The 20,380-nt window shown below is 32.8% G+C and overlaps 1 protein-coding gene across 1 annotated transcript in view; it reads right to left on the bottom strand.

Annotated features, from left to right (window-relative positions):
* LOC148947820 (uncharacterized) overlaps positions 1-616 on the bottom strand; it is a 325,198-nt gene extending 324,582 nt beyond the window's left edge. The window contains exon 1 of the mRNA XM_089095465.1: positions 581-616. The gene's annotated coding sequence lies outside the window, so the exon portion shown is untranslated. The remainder of the gene's footprint in view (positions 1-580) is intronic.
* Positions 617-20,380: the final 19,764 nt, after the last annotated feature.

The following is a 20,380-nucleotide window of genomic DNA, read 5'->3' as shown; positions in this document are numbered from 1 at the left end:
AAGTTATTTAAAAGATTGGTCCCTCATATAGCAAAGGAGCTTGCTTCTGGGAGGAAAACGCCTTGTACCGTAAAAATGAGCCAAGTCCTGAATAAGCTTGATTATGACAGATATTCCTGCAATTAACATTTTACAATATCATGCCATCAAAATGTGAAAAGAAATCGACATAAGACCAGTGGCACCAATTCACATAAATTAGATGGGGAAGGGCAAAAACTTATTTTTTGAAATCTAGAGGTGGACATTTTTATCAATTTTTACTACAAAAAAAAGAAAGAAAAAAAACGCTTTTCAATGGAAATACCAAAAAAAGGTATTTTCGAAAAATTAGAGGTGAGGGAGGGGGGAGGGTAGAATCTTGGGAAAGCAATATCTCCACCTCAATTGACACCAATGCATGAAAAGTAACATCGCTCGTGAAAAATGTTTTTCAAAAACAAGTAAAGAGCGATTGAAACCTCAAATGAATAGTCAGTCAAACTTAAAACGAAATTCAACTTGGATTGCCCCTGCCAACATCAAATTGTAACTATAACTACAATAAAAACCAAACAGAGATAAAAATTAAGAATCAAACCTTTTCTGTCTAATATACTCTCTTAAGAGACAACGTAATTACGACTAAAATGCTCTTGCAAGTTGCAAGTGATTAAGGAAACTTGGACAAAAGCCGAGTTCAAAGTACAACTATAAGGTACACGCCATCTAATTTGATTTTCTAACCAATGAGACCTAGAAGTCTAAAACTAAGATTTCATCTGAAAAGATGAAATCTTATTTTGTGTGTTGTGGGATATGACAATTTCTATGGAAGGCTTTACTAATTGATGTAAGATACCATACAGCTGCTTAGGTAGATTGGCTGCCGTAGTAGGAGCAAAAGACAAAATTTCCATATTTTAAAAGAAAGCGAAAAAAGAGAAAGAAAAATTTGCAAAGGTAATACGTTTTTTTTTTTTTATTAAAATTAGTAAGTTTGAAAAATAATACAGAAGATGAAAATCTATATGATTTTTTATTTATTGGATCATAATACATCAAGCACAATGAGAGACAAAAACAAAAGAAAAACAGGCGGTTAATTAAAAATTGCCGGGCAAACAAATAATTACTCTGAAGTATGCAGAGCTTGAGGGTCTGAGAGAAAATCAATATTGAACAATTGCCACTATTAGTACTACTACTAACAACTGACTGTAGCACCAAGCCAATTGAGGCCAACACAGCTGTGTCCTCTCCTCCTCCATACCAATCTATTCCATGGTTTCCTCTTCCCAGTTCCCATGAAGTTACAATTTCGTTTAAATCCTTCCAAATGACCTCTTCCCACTTCATGTTGGGACTACCAGCTTTTCGTTTGTCCCTAGATGGATGGCCGAAAAGTGTAGTCTTTGACAATCTGTCGTCCTTCATCTACACGATGTGTCCTAGCCATCTCAACTTTTCTTTCAACCTTAAAAGTGGGATAGTAGGAGTAGGAGGAGGGGCTAGGGTCCCGGAAGTGCGCCACAAAAACTTTTTGTCAATGATCAATTTGAAACTTACAACCGAAATTTTTTTGGGCCGACGGGACTACTGTGCAAACATTATTGAAACGATTGGTCCCTTTGAAATTAGTCCTTCCTCTAACAAAGGAGGCTCAATAAAGCCTCGAATAGCTTCGACTGGTATGAAACTTATATGAAACTTTGGGCTAAGGGGCCCCATTGTAGAAGGAAAACAAAAAATATAGCTTCTCTTCAAAATATAGTCTAAAAGGGGCAAAATTTTTTCCCACCCACTTCAGACGAAAAGGGTTATCTTAGAAACTTGGAGGGTGCTCATTCGATTAGAAATTTAAAGTTAAATTTCCAAAAAGGGAATTTTCTGGGGGCAGATAGCCTAATACCGCAATATAAGGCAAGTCCTGATTAAATGCGATTACTAGGAGATTTTAGTGCCCATGTCGGTAGAAATAGGGATAGATGGTATGATAGCCTAGCCAAACTTGGTGTATAAAAAGAAAACAGTAATGGATACAGACTTTGGCAATTTTGTAGGTAGAGCAATCTGGTTATAACCAATACGGTGCTTGATAATGAAATGGATCATAAGTTAACATGGTATTCACGTGATGGTAAGACAGAAAACCTTATTGATTATGTTATAGAAAACCGAAGACTGGCAGGATCAATGCAAGGTACTAGGGTATATAGGAGTGCTGTTATTGATGTTAAAAGTAAAGATAACCATCTAGTAGTGTCAAGGGTTAATTTAAAGCTGAAGTATCGGAAAGATAACTACCTCCCGGGAAGCTATGATGTTGGAAGACTCCAGGATGAGAAATTGAGAGAAAATTTCCAGGAACAGTTGAATACTAATTTTGAGAGTTTAAAATTTGATAATGTGGAAGATGGTTGGAATAATTTTAGGAAAATTATTTGTGAAGTTGCTGATGGTGTCTTAGGGAATAAAGCTAGAACTGCAGCTAAGAATATTAGTGAAAAACCTTTATGTTTAGTAGAAAGGTAAAAGGACTTGCACAAGAATTATCTGAGTGATAGATAATAAGAAAACAAAAGGAATGAAAGGAAAGAGGAGAAAGCATTAAAATGTGAACTAAGGAGGTGTGAAGTGGAGGCCATGGATGAAATTCCCGAGGGTCTGAAAGATGCAACTAGACGGCATAATAGTAAAATATTGTACTGGCATATTAATAAATTGAGAGGGATTAGTCAATCCGGACTTGGCCCAGTTAAAAATAGGAATGGGGCCACAATTAGCGATAAGGAAAGAACTAAAGAGAGATGGGCCGAACATTTTGAGGATTTTCTAAACCGAGATGGAGTTGCAGGGAAAGATATAGATGAAAATGAAAAAGTTTGTGATACCATGGATGTAAAGGAAGATTTGTTTTGTGAGGAAGAATTAGCGACATTACAAAAAGGGTTAAAAAATAATAAGGCTCCAGTTGCTGATAGGGTGGTAAATGAATTTCTTAAATATGGCGGCTCTGAGGTTAGAAATAAGTTACTGAAAATTATGAATAGGGGAAGTACCTAATGATTTTAGGAAAACCTTAATTAAGCCACTTTATAAGAACGGTGATAAAAGTGAGTGTGGTAATTTTCGAGGCATTAGTCTGGTCTCTGTAAGTAGTAAATTACTGAGTAATATGATACTTTTTAGACTGATAGATGCCGTAGACAAAGTTTTAAGAGAAGAACAGTGCGGTTTTAAAAAAGGTATAGGATGTGTCGACCAAATTTTCACTCTTAGGCTAATAATTGAGAAGTGGCTGAGTTGTCAACTACCTTTGGTCCTCAGTTTTATAGATAATGAGCAAGCGTTCAATTCTGTTGATAGAAGAGCTTTAATAAAGGTTTTATCCCTATATGGTATACCAGATAATACATTAAAGTGATTAGTGCTATGTACGAGAATAACACTGCTGCGGTTAAGGTAGGAAATGAGGTTAGCAGCTGGTTTTGTGTTAAATCAGGAGTTAAGCAGGGTTGTGTTCCATCCCTCTTTATATGGATTATTTTGATGGACTTTGTATTAAGGACCACAGGAAAAGCAATGGGAGACCACAAAATCAAATGGGGAGGAAAAACTCTCCTGGACTTAGATTGCGCTGATGATTTAAGCATCCTAGATGAAAGTGTGAGCAAAATGAATCAAGTTTTATAGGTTCGGAAATTAATGTTAAAAAGACTAAGTCACTAAGGCTAGGAATAAGTAAAGATGAAGAGGTGACGTTGGTGCCACAGATATCGGTGCCACTTCAGCTTCAACTTCAGACATTTCAAATTCCTCTCAATATTCTCTCTATCACTAATGCGACTAAATCTCGATTGCATGCTTATTTTCAAAGTTTTAGAATTATAGTTCCAGGAACCGCCGTACCCGGGTTAACATTTCTCTATGCGTGCGAGCACAGGACTTTGGGCAGAACGCGTGTTGGTTTTGAATGCTTTTACTCTCATATTTTCGGAGGATGTGGGATTTTGAGAAATAAAAACTAGGTTAAAGGATAGGCATGTCATTTTTCTATGATACCATATTTTTTTCATTTATTTATAATTGCTTATATTACAACAAATGAGCAGATAATAGTGGATATACGCAAAACTAGTGTTCAATCCTAAGAAACCGCTTTTTAATAGGAATTTACATCCTCGATGTCCAGTTTTTATTTTTTACTAGTAAAATTCAGTACAAGTGCTTTCAGATAATGTAAGATAGATGCTTGTGCGTTTGCAAATTCGTATTGAAATAAATTCTAAAACTCAAACTAAAAACACATAAGCTAAATCAATAAGAAACGAGACCAAATCTTGAGCCTTGGGTGTTAAATTTGTATTTTAATCAAAATAAATGTATTTTCCTTCTATTATTAAATTTATAAAAACAGAAATAGTGTCTTATGGTTTGCAAGATTCGTGTATGAGGTGAAAGCGGTTGCAAAATGGAAGTAAACTGCTTTTATTTGTTACAAAAGGACAAGCCTCGAAAGTTTATTTAGATTCTGTTGGATAAGAGAGAAATCCCTCCACCCCTCAGTAGAAGTGACCCTATAACTCCGAACTGCACCCCATATATGGGCATAGAGTCATTAGGGGGAACACGTGGTTAATGGGGTCAATGACCTCTTTTTCCAAGGTCGATTTATTTGTTGTTGTTGTTGTAAGTGCACGCTCTTAGCGAATGTCAAGGTCGATGTTGTTGTTGTTGTTCAAGCCAAATGTTATGAGTTTCCCGGAAACAGTTAGATCACGTGTTTCCTTCTCAGCCAATCAGAGGGCTTGTTTACATAGTAGTGGCGGAGTGAATATAAAGAAAGGATTTTTGCTATAGTTTTATTAGTCTGTGAATAGAATTCAAGGAATGAAAAGAAGAACAGTTTGACTTTACTCATTTGGATATATATTTGTGATGGCGATGAGTGGAATTTTTACCCTATTAGAAGTTGATAGTGGAGTTGATGATAATAGTACAAGAGCACCAAACATTGCGGTTGAAATCACGAAAGGATCACGTCTTTGTCTGGAATGGGATGCAGTATATGCAAGATATGTGATATCCTTAAGCAAATTTAAAATGGAGGATTAATTATGTTTTGCCGCTAAAGTTGATATAGCACATGTGAATAGACTTCAATGTGCTTTAAGTACATTGGTGAAACATATTGAAGACAATAAACAGTATCGTTAATTGTACATGCTCTGTATTATTGATGTTGTTGTAATTATTCAATAAAATTGTTTCGAAATCAAAAATGTTCCCTTTCTTTTCTGGTTAGGGCTAACGAATCAGGGTCAGTCTATAGTCAGCAGTCGGAGTGAAAGGATTGAAAAATGAATAAATATGAGAAAGAGAGAATTATATCAAATCTAGTTTTTGATTTTGTGTTTGATGGAAAAAAATTTGATTTTGTATTATGATTTTCTCGAGTTATCTCCTAAACTCAGGATTATCTCTTTTCAAGGAACACTTTACAATATAATGAGGAGTGATTCTCCCCCATTGGACTATTGTATTTAACTTTTAAAATGTGACTCAAGTGCTTATAGTCAATTTATTGATATATTAATTGGAACAAAGCAGAATCATATTGTGGATATACTTTTGAAAATATTGCCAATGGATTCAATGTAGATGGCCCCCCCCATCATTCGACAGAGGTAACGTTACAGAGTTACTCCTCTCCCCCATGTCCCTCTCATTGAATTTATCGAGCAAGGACGATCAGTTTCGTTTTAGCTGTGAGTGAGTTGACATCGGAAACCGAAAAATGTTCTATATATGTCCATTGTGCATGTACACTCTTGGCAGTTAGAATCAATCTGAGAAATGTACAATTATTGATGAATATAGTGAAAAGTGTAAATTATGTAATACTTGTAAATTACATAGAGGCTATGCAGTACAAATTAAAGGATGTAATTCATGTCTTGAGGAGGTGTGTGACTCTCACCCTAGCGGGCACCTCTGCTCCAATTGTCACAATGATAAATGTGATCAGTGGGAGAATACTTACCCCGCTATGATTGGAAAGAATCCTAAACGTGATTTTAGTTTATTTCTACGAGATTGGTATCGTCGTGGATTTAAATTATTCTGGGAAGAGGAATCTGGTCTACGATTAATCGATTGGGGGAATTAGACTCGCTGGCTTCTTCGACACCTCTTCAGCGTAGCTAACTGTAAGGAATGTGAATCTAGCTTCACTTATGGGGTAGTGAACGTATGTTAGTCACCATTTTCAATCATAGTATTTTATGTAGGCATACACGCTCCGATTGCCACGCTTCAAGTCAAGAGTCGTACCTCTGATAGTATCATACATAACTAACGGAGATACGATCATAGTGAAGTCACATAGTAATGTAGAAAATGTTACCCTGACTTTGCAGTCAATCAAGATCAATATACAGTGAATTCAAATGATTTACCAGCATTAGTGGTTCACGACAGTTGCCTATACCTCGAAGATAAAGAAATCTAAAGTGAAGATTTAAAGACATTGTTGTATATATATATGCATTTTATTAATAAACAAATTCACAAACTTTTTTTAAGCACTTTACTCTTATGGCACTGAAATCAATACTGTATAGGTCTTAGAGGATATTTTCCACTAGAAAGTCATTCAGACGTGGATTGTCAACATAAATGTGGAGAAACTGCTTGTAATGTAATACGTGTAAAAATGAAGAATTCATTCATATTTTCAACTAGCTAAGATTAAGTGTTTTAAGTATGTGCCATTCTGTTGCATAAACACACAAAAGGTAGAAAAAATACAAAATATTCCTTTATTACCTCGGCAATACGGATAAAATTTAAGAATTTATGCACATTTTCAACTATATAAGGGTAAATAATTTAGATATGAACCATTATATTGATAAAACACACAAAAGTTACAAATAATGCAAAATGTTCCTTTATTACCTCTGCAATACGGCTAAAAATGAAGAATTCATACACATTTTAAACTAGCTAAAGGGTAAATGTTTTAAATATAAGCCATTATATTTCGAAAACACACAAAAGTTAGAAAAAATACAAAATATTCCTTTATTACCTCTGCAAAACGGCTAAAAATGAAGAATTCATACACATTTTCAACTAGCTAAGGGTAAGTGTTTTAAATATGAGCCATTCTGTTGCGAAAACACACAAAAGTTAGAAAAAATACAAAATATTCCTTTATTACCTCTGCAAAACGGCTAAAAATGAAGAATTCATACACATTTTCAACTAGCTAAAGGGTAAATGTTTTAAATATGAGCCATTCTATTGCGAAAACACACAAAAGTTAGAAAAAATGCAAAATGTTCCTTTATTACCTCTGCAATACGGCTAGATATGAAGAATTCATACACATTTTCAACTATATATTTTTTATTTTTATAATTAGGAGAAAGTATTTTTATAAAACAGTAAAAAGTTAGAAAAAATACAAAATATTCCTTTATTACCTCTTCAAAAAAGCTAAAAATAAAGAATTAATACCCATTTTCAACTAGCTAAGGGTAAGTGTTTTAAATATGAGCCATTCTGTTGCGAAAACACACAAAAGTTAGAAAAAATACAAAATATTACTATATTACCTCACAAAAACTTCAAAAAAAGATTAATTAATACTAATATACAAATATAAAATTGAAAGATTAAAATATCTTATAAATTAAGTTTAGAAAACACACAAAAGTTAGTATATTAACATATTAGTACATTAGTTCAAATAAACAAAGGGTATAAATGAAGAATTAATACACATTTTCATCTATCTAAGTGTTAATGTTTTTTATATTAACCATTCTGTTGCGATAACAAAAAAAATTTATAAAAAATAAAATAAAATAATAAAGAAAATATTACAAAAGTATCAAACAGATTAAAGAATAAAAAAATGAAAAGAGAGAAGTTTTATAGTTATATATATTTTCAATTATTTTGCGAAAACACACAAAAGTTAGAAAAAATACAAAATATTCCTGTATTACCTCTTCAATATTGGTAAAGATGAAGAATTCATACACATTTTCAACTAGCTAATGGTAAGAGTGTTAAGTATGAGCCAGACTGTGGCGTAAACACACAAAAGTTAGAAAAAAGACAAAATAGTCCCTTATTCCCTCTGCAAAACGGCTAAAAATGAAGAATTCATACACATTTTCAACAAGCGAAGGGTAAGTGTATTAAATATGAGTCATTCTGTTGCGAAAACACACAAAAGTAAAAAAAAATACAAAATATTCCTTTATTACCTCTGCAATACGGGTAAAAATGAAGAATTCATACACATTTTGAACTAGCTAAGGGTAAGTGTTGTAAATATGAGCCATTCTGTTGCGAAAACACACAAAAGTTAGAAAAAATACAAAATATTCCTTTATTACCTCTGCAATACGGGTAAAAATGAAGAATTCATACACATTTTCAACTAACTAAGGGTAAGTGTTTTAAATATGGGCCATTCTGTTGCGAAAACACACAAAAATTAGAAAAAATACTAAATCTTCAATTATTACCTCTCCAAAACGGCTAAAAATTAAGAATACATACACATATTCAACTAGATAAGGGTAAGAGTTGTAATTATGAGCCATTATGTTGCGAAAAGACACAAAAGTTAGAAAAAATACAAAATCGTCCATTAGGACCGCGGCAAAACGGCTAAAAATTAAGAATTCATACACATTTTCAACTAGCTAAGGGTAATTTTTTTAAATATTAGCCATTCTGTTGCGAAAACACACAAAAGTTAGAAAAAATACAAAATATACATTAAATACCTCTGCAAAACGCCTAAAAATGAATAATTCATACACATTTTCAACTAGCTAAGGGTAAGTGTTTTAAATATGAGCCATTCTGTTGTGAAAACACACAAAAGTTAGAAAAAATACAAAATATTTCTTTATTACCTCTACAATACGGGTAAAAATGAATAATTCATACATAATTTCAACTAGCTTAGGGTAAGTTTTAAAAATATGAGCCAGTCTGTTGCTAAAACACACAACAGTAAGAAAATATACAAAATATTCATTTAATACCTCTGCAAAACGGCTAAAAATGAAGAATTCATACACATTTTTAACTAGCTAAGGGTAAATGTTTTAAATATGAGCCATTCTGTTGCGAAAACACACAAAAGTTGGAAAAAATGCAAAATGATCATTTATTACCTCTGCAATATAGCTAAAAATGATGAATTCATACGCATTTTCAACTAGCTAAGGGTAAGTGTTTTAAATATGAGCCATTCTGTTGCAAAAACACACAAAAGTTAGAGAAAATACAAAATATTCCCTTATTACCTCTGCAATACTTCTAATAATTAAGAATTCGTACACATATTCAACAAGCTAAGGGTAAGTATTTTAAATATGAGCCATTCTGTTGCGAAAACACACAAAAGTTAGAAAAAATACAAATTATTCCTTTATTACCTCTGCAAAACGGCTAAAAATGAAGAATTCATACACATTTTCAACTAGCTAAGGGTAAGTGTTTTAAATATGAGCCATTCTGTTGCGAAAACACACAAAAGTTAGAAAAAATACAAAATATTCCTTTATTACCTCTGCAAAACGGCTAAAAATGAAGAATTCTTACACATTTTCTATTAGCTAAGGGTTAGTGTTTTAAATATGAGCCATTCTGTTGCGAAAACACACAACAGTTAGAAAAAATACAAAAAATACATTTATTACCTCTGCAATACGGCTAAAAATGAAGAATTAATACACATTTTCAACTAGCTAAGGGTAAATGTTTAAAATATCAGCCATTCTATTGCGAAAACACACAAAAGTTATAAAAAATGAATAATGTCACTATATTACATATACAAAACTGGTAAAAATTAAGAATTCTTACACATTTTAAACTAGATAAGGGTAAATATTTTAAATATGATGCGAAAACACACAAAAGTTAGAAAATATAAAAAATGTTACTTTATTACCTCTGCAATACTTCTAAATATGAAGAATTGATACACATTTTCAACTAGCTAAGGGTAAATGTTTTAAATATGAGCCATTCTGTTGCAAAAACACACAAAAGTTAGAAAAAATACAAAATGTTCCTTTATTACCTCTGCAAAACGGCTAAAAATGAAGAATTCATACACATTTTCAACTAGCTAAGGGTAAGTGTTTTAAATATGAGCCATTCTGTTGCAAAAACACACAAAAGTTAGAAAAAATACAAAATATTCCTTTATTACCTCTGCAAAACGGCTAAAAATGAAGAATTCATACACATTTTCAACTAGCTAAGGGTAAGTGTTTTAAATACGAGCCATTCTGTTGCGAAAACACACAAAAGTTAGAAAAAATGCAACCTGACCCCCTAATTAAAGGATATGAATTAGAACCATGGGAACGTAATTTCATTATATTTTGCATTTCCCACAAGAGGACACTTTTCAACTTAAAGTAAAGAGCTACCAGACTAAATCAGAGATATGATGAAATAATAACGAATAATTCTTCAAACTTAAATTTTCTGTATTACGGGACTGGTTTATTTTCGAACCATTATATCTACCAAAGATACAATACCTGAGTTAAACTAAGATGTTTCAATTTCAGGAAAAAATTACATTTTGACAACATATGACAATTTACAAAATTTAAAGTTTTGTTTAGTTTCAAAATGTTTTCTGTCACTCATCTTCTTTTAATCATTCACAAAAAATACTAAGGAAAACCACTTCTCACGGTGTATTGATTTTAAATTATTAAGAAGACTATTATTTCATTGAAATATACATTTTACATTTTTAATTTTCATGCTTTTGATAAGTATCTTGCCCTTTTGGTGTAAATTGCAGCTGAAGGCCTATCGCAAAATCACTGTTTCAAGTCCTTCATAATTAAAGGATACGAATTAGAACCATGGGAACGTAATTTCATCATATTTTGCTTATTTTCGTTAGAAAAAACACTGAAAAGACATATTATTGAACTCACATCAAACATTGCCGGGTTTGCATTTGAAGAACCTTCCATTATTTTCTATCTTGTCCTCTATTTCAGCATATACTGACTTTTAAAGCTTTTAAACTCTCTTAAATATAATAACCTAACTTTTATTTATTTATGAAATTGTGAAAACTGTTTATTTAGAACAATAATTACATTTATATATATCAATTAACACTCACTAAAATTGCCACTTTTCACTCGCGGAGAATTGTTTCAAAACAATACTTCTTACATCGCATAGACTAATTGTGTCAAACGAGACATCTTCAATGCAGATTAATTAAGTCTTACGTTCTATTTTGTTTTGGACATTGGAGAGCATCAATGGGAAGTGATAATTTCTCTAAAACTATCAAATATTGATAAACTCTGTGATTTCACATTTCTTGTGTAATCAGAAAGAAAAAAGAAGAAAAATTGATAAAAGATATTTTGAAATATGCTCCAAAATCAGAGCTATTACGACTTAAATGACGCGAGGGGAGGGGGAATCAGGTTTCAGAATCTCCTGGATGTATCATTTTATATTTTCTAAGTACTCACAGAAGGACTCGTCAGGGAAACATTGAAAAGGACTCATTTGATTGGGAATTAAAGTGACTAGCACTCAATTCACAGGAGGGGGGCGTGAAAATTTCTAGGAACGTATTTTCAACATATTTAAATATTTACCTACGTACGCATCACTTATGTTAGATTATATTAGGTTAGAGACAGACAAAAAGTTAGGTGTATGGTTAGGTTAGGTTAGATTATGTTAGGTTAGGTTAATTTAGGATAGACTAGCTTAGCCTACGTACGAGAAAGAAAAGTTCTTAGGTGTGGAGCTCCCCCACCACCTCAACCATCGCTCTTGAAATCCCTTGAATTAGGTTAGAGACAGATAAAAAGTTAGGTGTATGGTTAGGTTAGGTTAGATTATGTTAGGTTAGGTTAATTTAGGTTAGACTTGCTTAGCCTACGTAGCCCCCCCCTCTCCCCTCCCCCACCGCCTCAACCATCGCTCTTGAAATCCCTTGAATTAGGTTAGAGACAGACAAAAAGTTAGGTGTATGGTTAGGTTAGGTTAGGTTAATTTAGGTTAGACTAGCTTAGCCTACGTACGCGCGTACGTAGGCTAAGCTAGTCTAACCTAAATTAACCTAACCTAACATAGTCTAACCTAATCATACACCTAACTTTTTGTCTGTCTCTAACCTAATTCAAGGGATTTCAAGAGCGATGGTTGAGGCGGTGGGGGGGCGGGGGGGGGCAACGTAGGCTAAGCTAGTCTAACCTAAATTAACCAAACCTAACATAATCTAACCTAACCTAACCATACACCTAACTTTTTGTCTGTCTCTAACCTAATTCAATGGATTTTAAGAGCGATGGTTGAGGTGGTGGGGGAGCTCCACACCTAAGAACTTTTCTTTCTCGTACGTAGGCTAAGCTAGTCTAGCCTAAATTAACCTAACCTAACATAATCTAACCTAGCCTAACCATACACCTAACTTTTTGGTTGTCTCTAACCTAATATAATCTAACCTAAGTGATGCATACGTAGGTAAATATTTAAATATGTTGAAAATACGTTCCTAGAAATTTTCACGCCCCCTCCTGTGAATTGAGTGCTAGTCACTTTAATTCCCAATCAAATGAGTCCTTTTCGATGTTTCTGTGACGAGTCCTTCTGTGAGTACTTAGAAAATATAAAATGATACATCCAGGATATTCTTAAACCTGATTCCCCTCCCCTCGCGTCATTTAAGTTGTAATAGCTCTGATTTTGGGGCATATTTCAAAATATCTTTTATCAATTTTCCTTCTTTTTTCTTTCTGATTACACAAGAAATGTGAAATCACAGAGTTGATCAATAGTTGATAGTTTTACAGAAATTATAACTTCCTATTGATGACCTCATATGTCCGAAACGAAATAGAACAAAACAATTAAATAATCTGCATTGAAGATGTCTTGTTTGACACACTTAGTCTATGCGATGTAAGAAGTGTTGTTTTGAAACCATTCTCCGCGAGTGAAAAGTGGCAAGTATAGTGAGTGTTAATTGATATATAGAAAGGTAATTATTGTTCTAGATCAACAGATTGCACAATTTCGTTAATAAATAAACTTTAGGAAAGTATATTTAAGAGCTTTGAATAGCTTTAAAAGTCAGTATATGCTCTAGTAGAGGACCAGATAGAAAATAATGAAAAGTTCTTCAAATGCAAGCCTTTCAATGTTTGATGTGAGTTCAATAATATGACTTTTCAGTGTGTTTTCCAACGAAAATAAACAAAATATGACGAAAATACGTTCCCATGGTTCTAATTCGTATCCTTTAATTATGAAAAAACTTGAAACAGTGATTTTGCGATAAGCCTTCAGCTGTAATTTACACCAAAACGACAAGATACTTATCAAAAGCATGAAAATTAAAAATGTAAAATGTATATTTCAATGAAATAATAGCCTTCTTAATAATTTAAAATCAATAAACCGTGGGAAGTGGTTTTCTTTGGTATTGTTTGTGAATGATTAAAAGATGTTGAGTGACAGAACATAATTTGAAACTACAAACAACTTTAAATGTGGTAAATTGTCAAATGTTGTCAAAATGTAATTTTTTCCTGAAATTGAAACCTCTTAGTTTAACTCAGGTATTGTACCTTTGGTAGATATAATGGTTCGAAAATAAACTATTCCCGTAATACAGAAAATTTAAGTTTGAACAATTATTCGTTATTATTTCATCATATCTTTGGTATAGTCTGGTAGCTCTTTACTTTTACTCGAAAAGTGTCCTCTTGTGGGAAATTCAAAATATAATGAAATTACTCTCCCATGTTTTTAATTCATATCCGATAATTAGGGGGTCAGTTTGCATTTTTTTTATCGTTTGTGTGTTTTCCCACTATTATGTAGAATATAAACAAATCTTAACAATAGATTGTTGTATATATTTTTGAAGACCAATTTTATTTCAGAAATTAATATTTAATAAAGGAATATTTTGTATTTTCTCTAAATAATTTGTGTTTTCGCAACAGAATAACTCATATTAAAAACACTCACCCTTAGCTAGTTGAAAATGTGTATGAATTCTTCATTTTTAGCCGTTTTGCAGAGGTAATAAAGGAATATTTTGTATTTTTTCTAAATTTTGTGTGTTTTCGCAATAGAATGGCTCATATTTAAATCATTTACCCTTTAGCTAGTTGAGAATGTGTATGAATACTTCATTTTTAGCCGTATTGCAGAGGTAATAAAGGAACATTTTGCATTTTTTCTATTTTTTGTGTGTTTTCGCAATAGAATGGCTCATATTTAAAACATTTACCCTTTAGATATTTGTCTATGTGTAAGTTTACTTCATTTAGAGCCTTTGTGATGAGGTTAAATATTAATTTTTTGTATTTTTTCTATCTTTTGTGTGTTTTCTCAATAGAATGTCCCATATAAAATAAATTCACCCTTTAGCTAGTTGAAAATTTGTATGAATTATACATTTTCAGCCGTTTTGAAGAGGTAAAAAAAGAACATTTTGCATTTTTTCTAACTTTTGTGTGTTTTCGCATCAGGATGGCTCATATTTAAAACACTCACCCTTCGCTAGTTTAAAATGTTTGTTATTTATTAATTTTATCCGGAATTTCGATGTAAATATTGCATATGTTTTATTTGTTATAACTGTTGTGTGTTTTAGCAAAAGCATGGCTCAGTTTAAAAACACTTACACTTAGCTAGTTGAAAATGTGTATGAATTCTTCATTTTTAGCCGTTTTGCAGAGGTAATAAAGGAATATTTTGTATTTTTTCTAACTTTTGTGTGTTTTCGCAATAGAATGGCTCATATTTAAAACACTTACCCTTAGCTAGTTGAAAATGTGTATGAATTCTTCATTTTTAGCCGTATTGCAGAGGTAATAAAGGAATATTTTGTATTTTTTCTAACTTTCGTGTGTTTTCGCAACAGAATGGCTCATATTTAAAACACTTACCCTTAGCTAGTTGAAAATGTGTATGAATTCTTCATTTTTAGCCGTTTTGCAGAGGTAATAAAGGAATATTTTGTATTTTTTCTAACTTTTGTGTGTTTTCGCAACAGAATGGCTCATATTTAAAACACTTACCCTTTAGCTAGGTGAAAATGTGTATGCATTCTTCATTTTTATCCGTTTTGCAGAGGTAATAAAGGAATATTTGTATTTTTTCTAAGGTTTGTGTGTTTTAGCAACAGAATGGCGCGTCGTTAAAACACTTACCCTTAGTTAGTTGAAAAAGTGTATAAATTCTTAATTTTTAGCCGTTTTGTAGAGCTAATAAAGGAACATTTTGTATTTTTTCTAACTTTTGTGTGTTTTCACAACAGAATGGCTCATATTTAAAACACTTACCCTTAGCTAGTTGAAAATGTGTATGAATTCTTCATTTTTAGCCATTTTTCGGAGGTAATAAAGGAATATTTTGCATTTTTTCTAACTTTTGTGTGTTTTCGCAACAGAATGGCTCATATTTAAAACACTTACCCTTAGCTAGTTGAAAATGTGTATGAATTCTTCATTTTTAGCCGTTTTGCAGAGGTAATAAAGGAATATTTTGTATTTTTTCTAACTTTTGTGTGTTTTCGCAACAGAATGGCTCATATTTAAAACACTTACCCTTAGCTAGTTGAAAATGTGTATGAATTCTTCATTTTTAGCCGTTTTGCAGAGGTAATAAAGGAATATTTTGTATTTTTTCTAACTTTTGTGTTTGGTAGCAACCTAATGTCTCCGAATGACCACTCGGCCCCTGCTCGAGTTGTTATTTTGTATGATGTTTTAATTTTTAGCCGTATTGCAGAGGTAATAAAGGAACATTTTGTATTTTTTCTAACTTTTGTGTGTTTTTGCAACAAAATGGCCTATATTTAAAACACTTACCCTTAGCTAGTTGAAAATGTGTATGAATTTTTCATTTTTAGCCATATTTCAGAGGTAATAAAGGACTATTTTGTATTTTTTCTAACTTTTGTTTGTATTCGCAATAGAATGGCTCATATTTAAAACACTTACCCTTAGCTAGTTGAAAATGTGTATGAATTCTTCATTTTTAGCCGTATTGCAGAGGTAATAAAGGAATATTTTGTATTTTTTCTAACTTTTGTGTGTTTTCGCAACAGAATGGCTCATATTTAAAACTCTTACCCTTAGCTAGTTGAAAATGTGTATGAATTCTTCATTTTTAGCCGTTTTGCAGAGGTAATAAAGGAATATTTTGTATTTTTTCTAACTTTTGTGTGTTTTCGCAACAGAATGGCTCATATTTAAAACACTTACCCTTAGCTAGTTGAAAATGTGTATGAATTCTTCATTTTTAGCAGTATTGCATAGGTAATAAAGGAACATTTTGTATTTTTTCTAACTTTTGTGTTTTTACGCAATATAAAGGCTCACAGTAAAACCATAATCACTTAGCAAGTTGAAAAGTATTATGAATAATAAAGAAATACAAATAAAGAATAGTACATAACTGAACCTGATGCTTATATTATAACTTTTGTGTGTTTTCGCAACAGAATGGCTCATATTTAAAACACTTACCCTTAGCTAGTTGAAAATGTGTATGAATTCTTCATTTTTAGCCGTTTTGCAGAGGTAATAAAGGAATATTTTGTATTTTTTATTATTTTTGTGTGTTTTCGCAACAGACTGGCTCTTATTTAAAACAATTAGAATTAGATAGTTGTATAGTTGTATGAATTCATGATTTTTAGCCGTATTGCAGAGGTAATACAGGAAAATTTTGCATTTTTTCTAACTTTTGTGTGTTTATGCAATAGAATGGCTCATATTTAAAATATTTAACCTTTAGCTAGTTGAAAATTCGTATGAATTCTTCATTTTTACCCGTTATGCAGAGGTACTAAAGGAACATTCTGCATTTTTTCAACCTTTTGTGTGTTATCACAATAGAATGGCTCATATTTAAAACACTCACCCTTAGCTCGTTGAAAATATGTATGAATTCTTTATTTTTACCCGTATTGCAGAGGTAATAAACGATTATTTTGAATTTTTTCTAACTTTGTGTGTTTTCTCAACAGAATGGCTCATATTTAAAACACTCACCCTTAGCTAGTTGAAAATTTGTATGAATTCTTTATTTTTACCCGTATTGCATTACAAGCAGTTTCTCCACAATTATGTTGACAATCCACGTCTGAATGACTTTCTAGTGGAAAATATCCTCTCAGACATATATAGTATTGATTTCAGTTCCCTACGAGTAAAGTTCATAAAAAATGTTTGTGAATTTGTTTATTAATAAAATGCATATATATATATATACAACAATGTCTTTAAATATACACTATCGATTTCTTCTTCTTCGGTGTAAAGTCAACTGTCGTATGCCACTTATGTCGGTAAATCATTAGGATTCACTAAATATTGATCTTGATCGACTGCAAAGTCAGGGTCAGATTTTCTAGAGTACAAGGTAACTTCAATCTTGTCATATCTCTTTGTATAGTCAATGATACTATTTGCATTCATATTATGAAATTCACGAGTTTCAAACTGTCTATTTGAAGCAATATCACATACAGTGTTTTCAAGTGGTGAATCACATTCCGTCACAGCCAAATAAAAATCACTTGGTTTATAGTCATAATAGGTAGTGTAGTCACAACTGTGACGTAGAATCAAATCGTTTTGTTACCCCAACAGATGAATCGTGGACCATATTCCTCTTCTCAGAATAATTTAAATCCACGACGATACCACTCTCGTAGAAATAAACTAAAATCACGTTTGGGGTTCTTTCCAATCATAGCGGGGTAAGTATTCTCCCACTGATCACATTTATCATTGTGACAATTGGAGCAGAGGTGCCCGCTAGGGTGAGAGTCACACACCTCCTCAAGGCATGAATTACATCCTTTAATTTGTACTGCATAGCCTCTATGTAATTTACAAGGATTACATAATTTACACTTTTCACTATAGTCATCAATAATTGTACAATTCTCACATTGATTCCAACTACCAAGAGTGTGCATGCACAATGGATATATATAGAACATTTTTCGGTTTCCGATGTCAACTCACTCACAGCAAACACGAAACTGATCGTCTTCGTTCTATAAATTCAATGCGAGGGAACTGGGGGAGAGGAGTAGCTCTGTGACGTTACCTCTTTCGAAGGATGGGGGGGGCCATCTACATTGAATCCATTGGCAATATTTTCAAAAGTATATCCACTATATGATTATGATTTGTTCCAATTAATATATCAATAAATTGACTATAAGCATTTGAATCACATTTTAAAAGTTTCATACAATAGTCCAATGGGTGAGAATCAATCCTCATTATATTGACAAGTGGTCCCCCAAAAGAGAATATCCCTATTTGAAGATATAACCTGAGAAAAACATCATCCAAAATCAAATGTTTTTCAATAAACACTGGATTTGATATAATCCTTTCTTTCTCAAATGCAGTAATTTTTAAACTGTGTTACTTCGAGTGCTGACTTGATACTAGGAACAGGTCGTGCGCTCTACCGAGACAATATAGGAGAAAATTTTGATTCCTAGATATCTTTAATGAATAATTACAACAACAAAAATAATATAGAGCAAATAAAAACAGCGATACTGTTTACCGTCCTCGATATGTTTCACTATCGCACTTAAAGCACATTGAAGGCTATTCACATGTGCTATATCAACTTTAGCGGCAAAACATAATTGATCCTCCATTTTAAATTTGCTCAAGGATATCACGTATCTTGCATATACTGCATCCCATTCCAGACAAAGATTTGATCTTTTCGTGATTTCAACCGCAATGTTTGGTGCTCTTGTTCTATTATCATCAACCCCACTATCAACTTATACGAATTTAAACATTCCACTCCTTATCCTCGTAAATATTTCTTCAACAGTGTATAGTCAAAACTGTTCTTCTTCTCATAACTTTGAATTCTAGTGCCAGAATAATTCAAATCGCGAGAACCCGCTTTTCTTTACGTTCCAGCAACCACACATATCTAAACAAAGCCTGCATCTGGGCCGAGACTTACCAGTGTGATCTAATTATTTCCGTGACCCTCTTAACATTTGACGCGAACAACAACAACAACATTGACCTTGACATTCGCTAAGAGCGTGCACTTACAACAACAACAACATCGACCTTGGAAAAAGAGGTCATTGACCCCATTAACCACGTGTTCTCCCTAATGACTCTATGCCCATATTTGGTGTACTGTTCGGAGTTATAGGGTCACTTCTACTCCCCTCCCCAATCAATTGATGGGGGAGGGGTACACCCCTCTCCAAGCGATGGGGCATCAAAGGCTGCATATCCATTTCCTTTCGTAGCAAGTAATTTCAGGAGGAGGGTTGCTAGCTCAGAAACTCAGGCACTGAATTTGATTCTTGATTCCGGATTCGCTTCTTTATTCTGTATTTTCGAGCAGCGTCCGTATTTATTTATTTTAAACTTTTTAGACATTCTTTGGAAAATCTCGTAGTTTTATTTTCTAAAATTATCTATTTGTTATCAGCCTTCTTTAGGGTCATGATTTTTTTTATTGCGGCTAAAGGGCACATTGCATATTCCTCGGAAGTGTTTTTCTACTGAAAAATAATGACCTGTCCCTAAAAACTCCCCCCGCCGAGGACCCCGACAACCCCCCGCCCCCCACCCTTTTCAATTGAGGACTTGAATTTGAATTTCTTTAAATGTATTTGCCTTCTAGTTTGAAATTAATAAAAAAGGTAATAGTGTCATATTGTGTGCGAAATGAGTGTGGAAGGTGAAAGCAGGTTAACAATGTAATAACAATGCTTGTTTTTCTTACAGAATGACACGCCTCGCCCGTGTCTGTATGGTCGGTTTTGTACGATAGCCATCTCTCCACCCCTCCCCCATCAATTTATAATGGAGTGGTAAACCCCCTTCCCCTCTCCAAGCGATGGGGTCTACCAGGCTTCATATCAATTTCCTTTCGTAGCAAGTTATTTCAGGAGGAGGGTTGCTAGCTCAGAAACTCAGAAACTGAATTTGATTCTTGATTCCGGATTCGCTTCTTTATTCTGTAATTTCGAGCAGCGTCCGTATTTTTTTCTTTTAAACTTTTCACAACTTCGGGGGAACCTCTAGTAGTTTTCATATCTAACGTTATTTAAGTTTTATAATCCATTTGTATGGTTTTTTTTGTTATTATAGAATATAGATTGCGCTATCACTATTCATTTTAATTGTATTTATTTCCTTTATTTCAATATATAATTTATCAAACAAACTGCTCAACTTCTGTTGGAAAAATTATGCCACACAGTGGAACCTATATCAAATGAACAGTTTCTTTGTTTTTTGTTTCTTTTTTTAAACCTTCTGTTATA

Source organism: Artemia sp. Qi Xiang Cuo, chromosome 10 (assembly GCF_049724085.1).
Source record: "Artemia sp. Qi Xiang Cuo chromosome 10, ASM4972408v1, whole genome shotgun sequence".
In the NCBI taxonomy this organism is placed as follows: domain Eukaryota; kingdom Metazoa; phylum Arthropoda; class Branchiopoda; order Anostraca; family Artemiidae; genus Artemia; species Artemia sp. Qi Xiang Cuo.
This window is presented reverse-complemented; position numbering and strand designations above follow the sequence as displayed.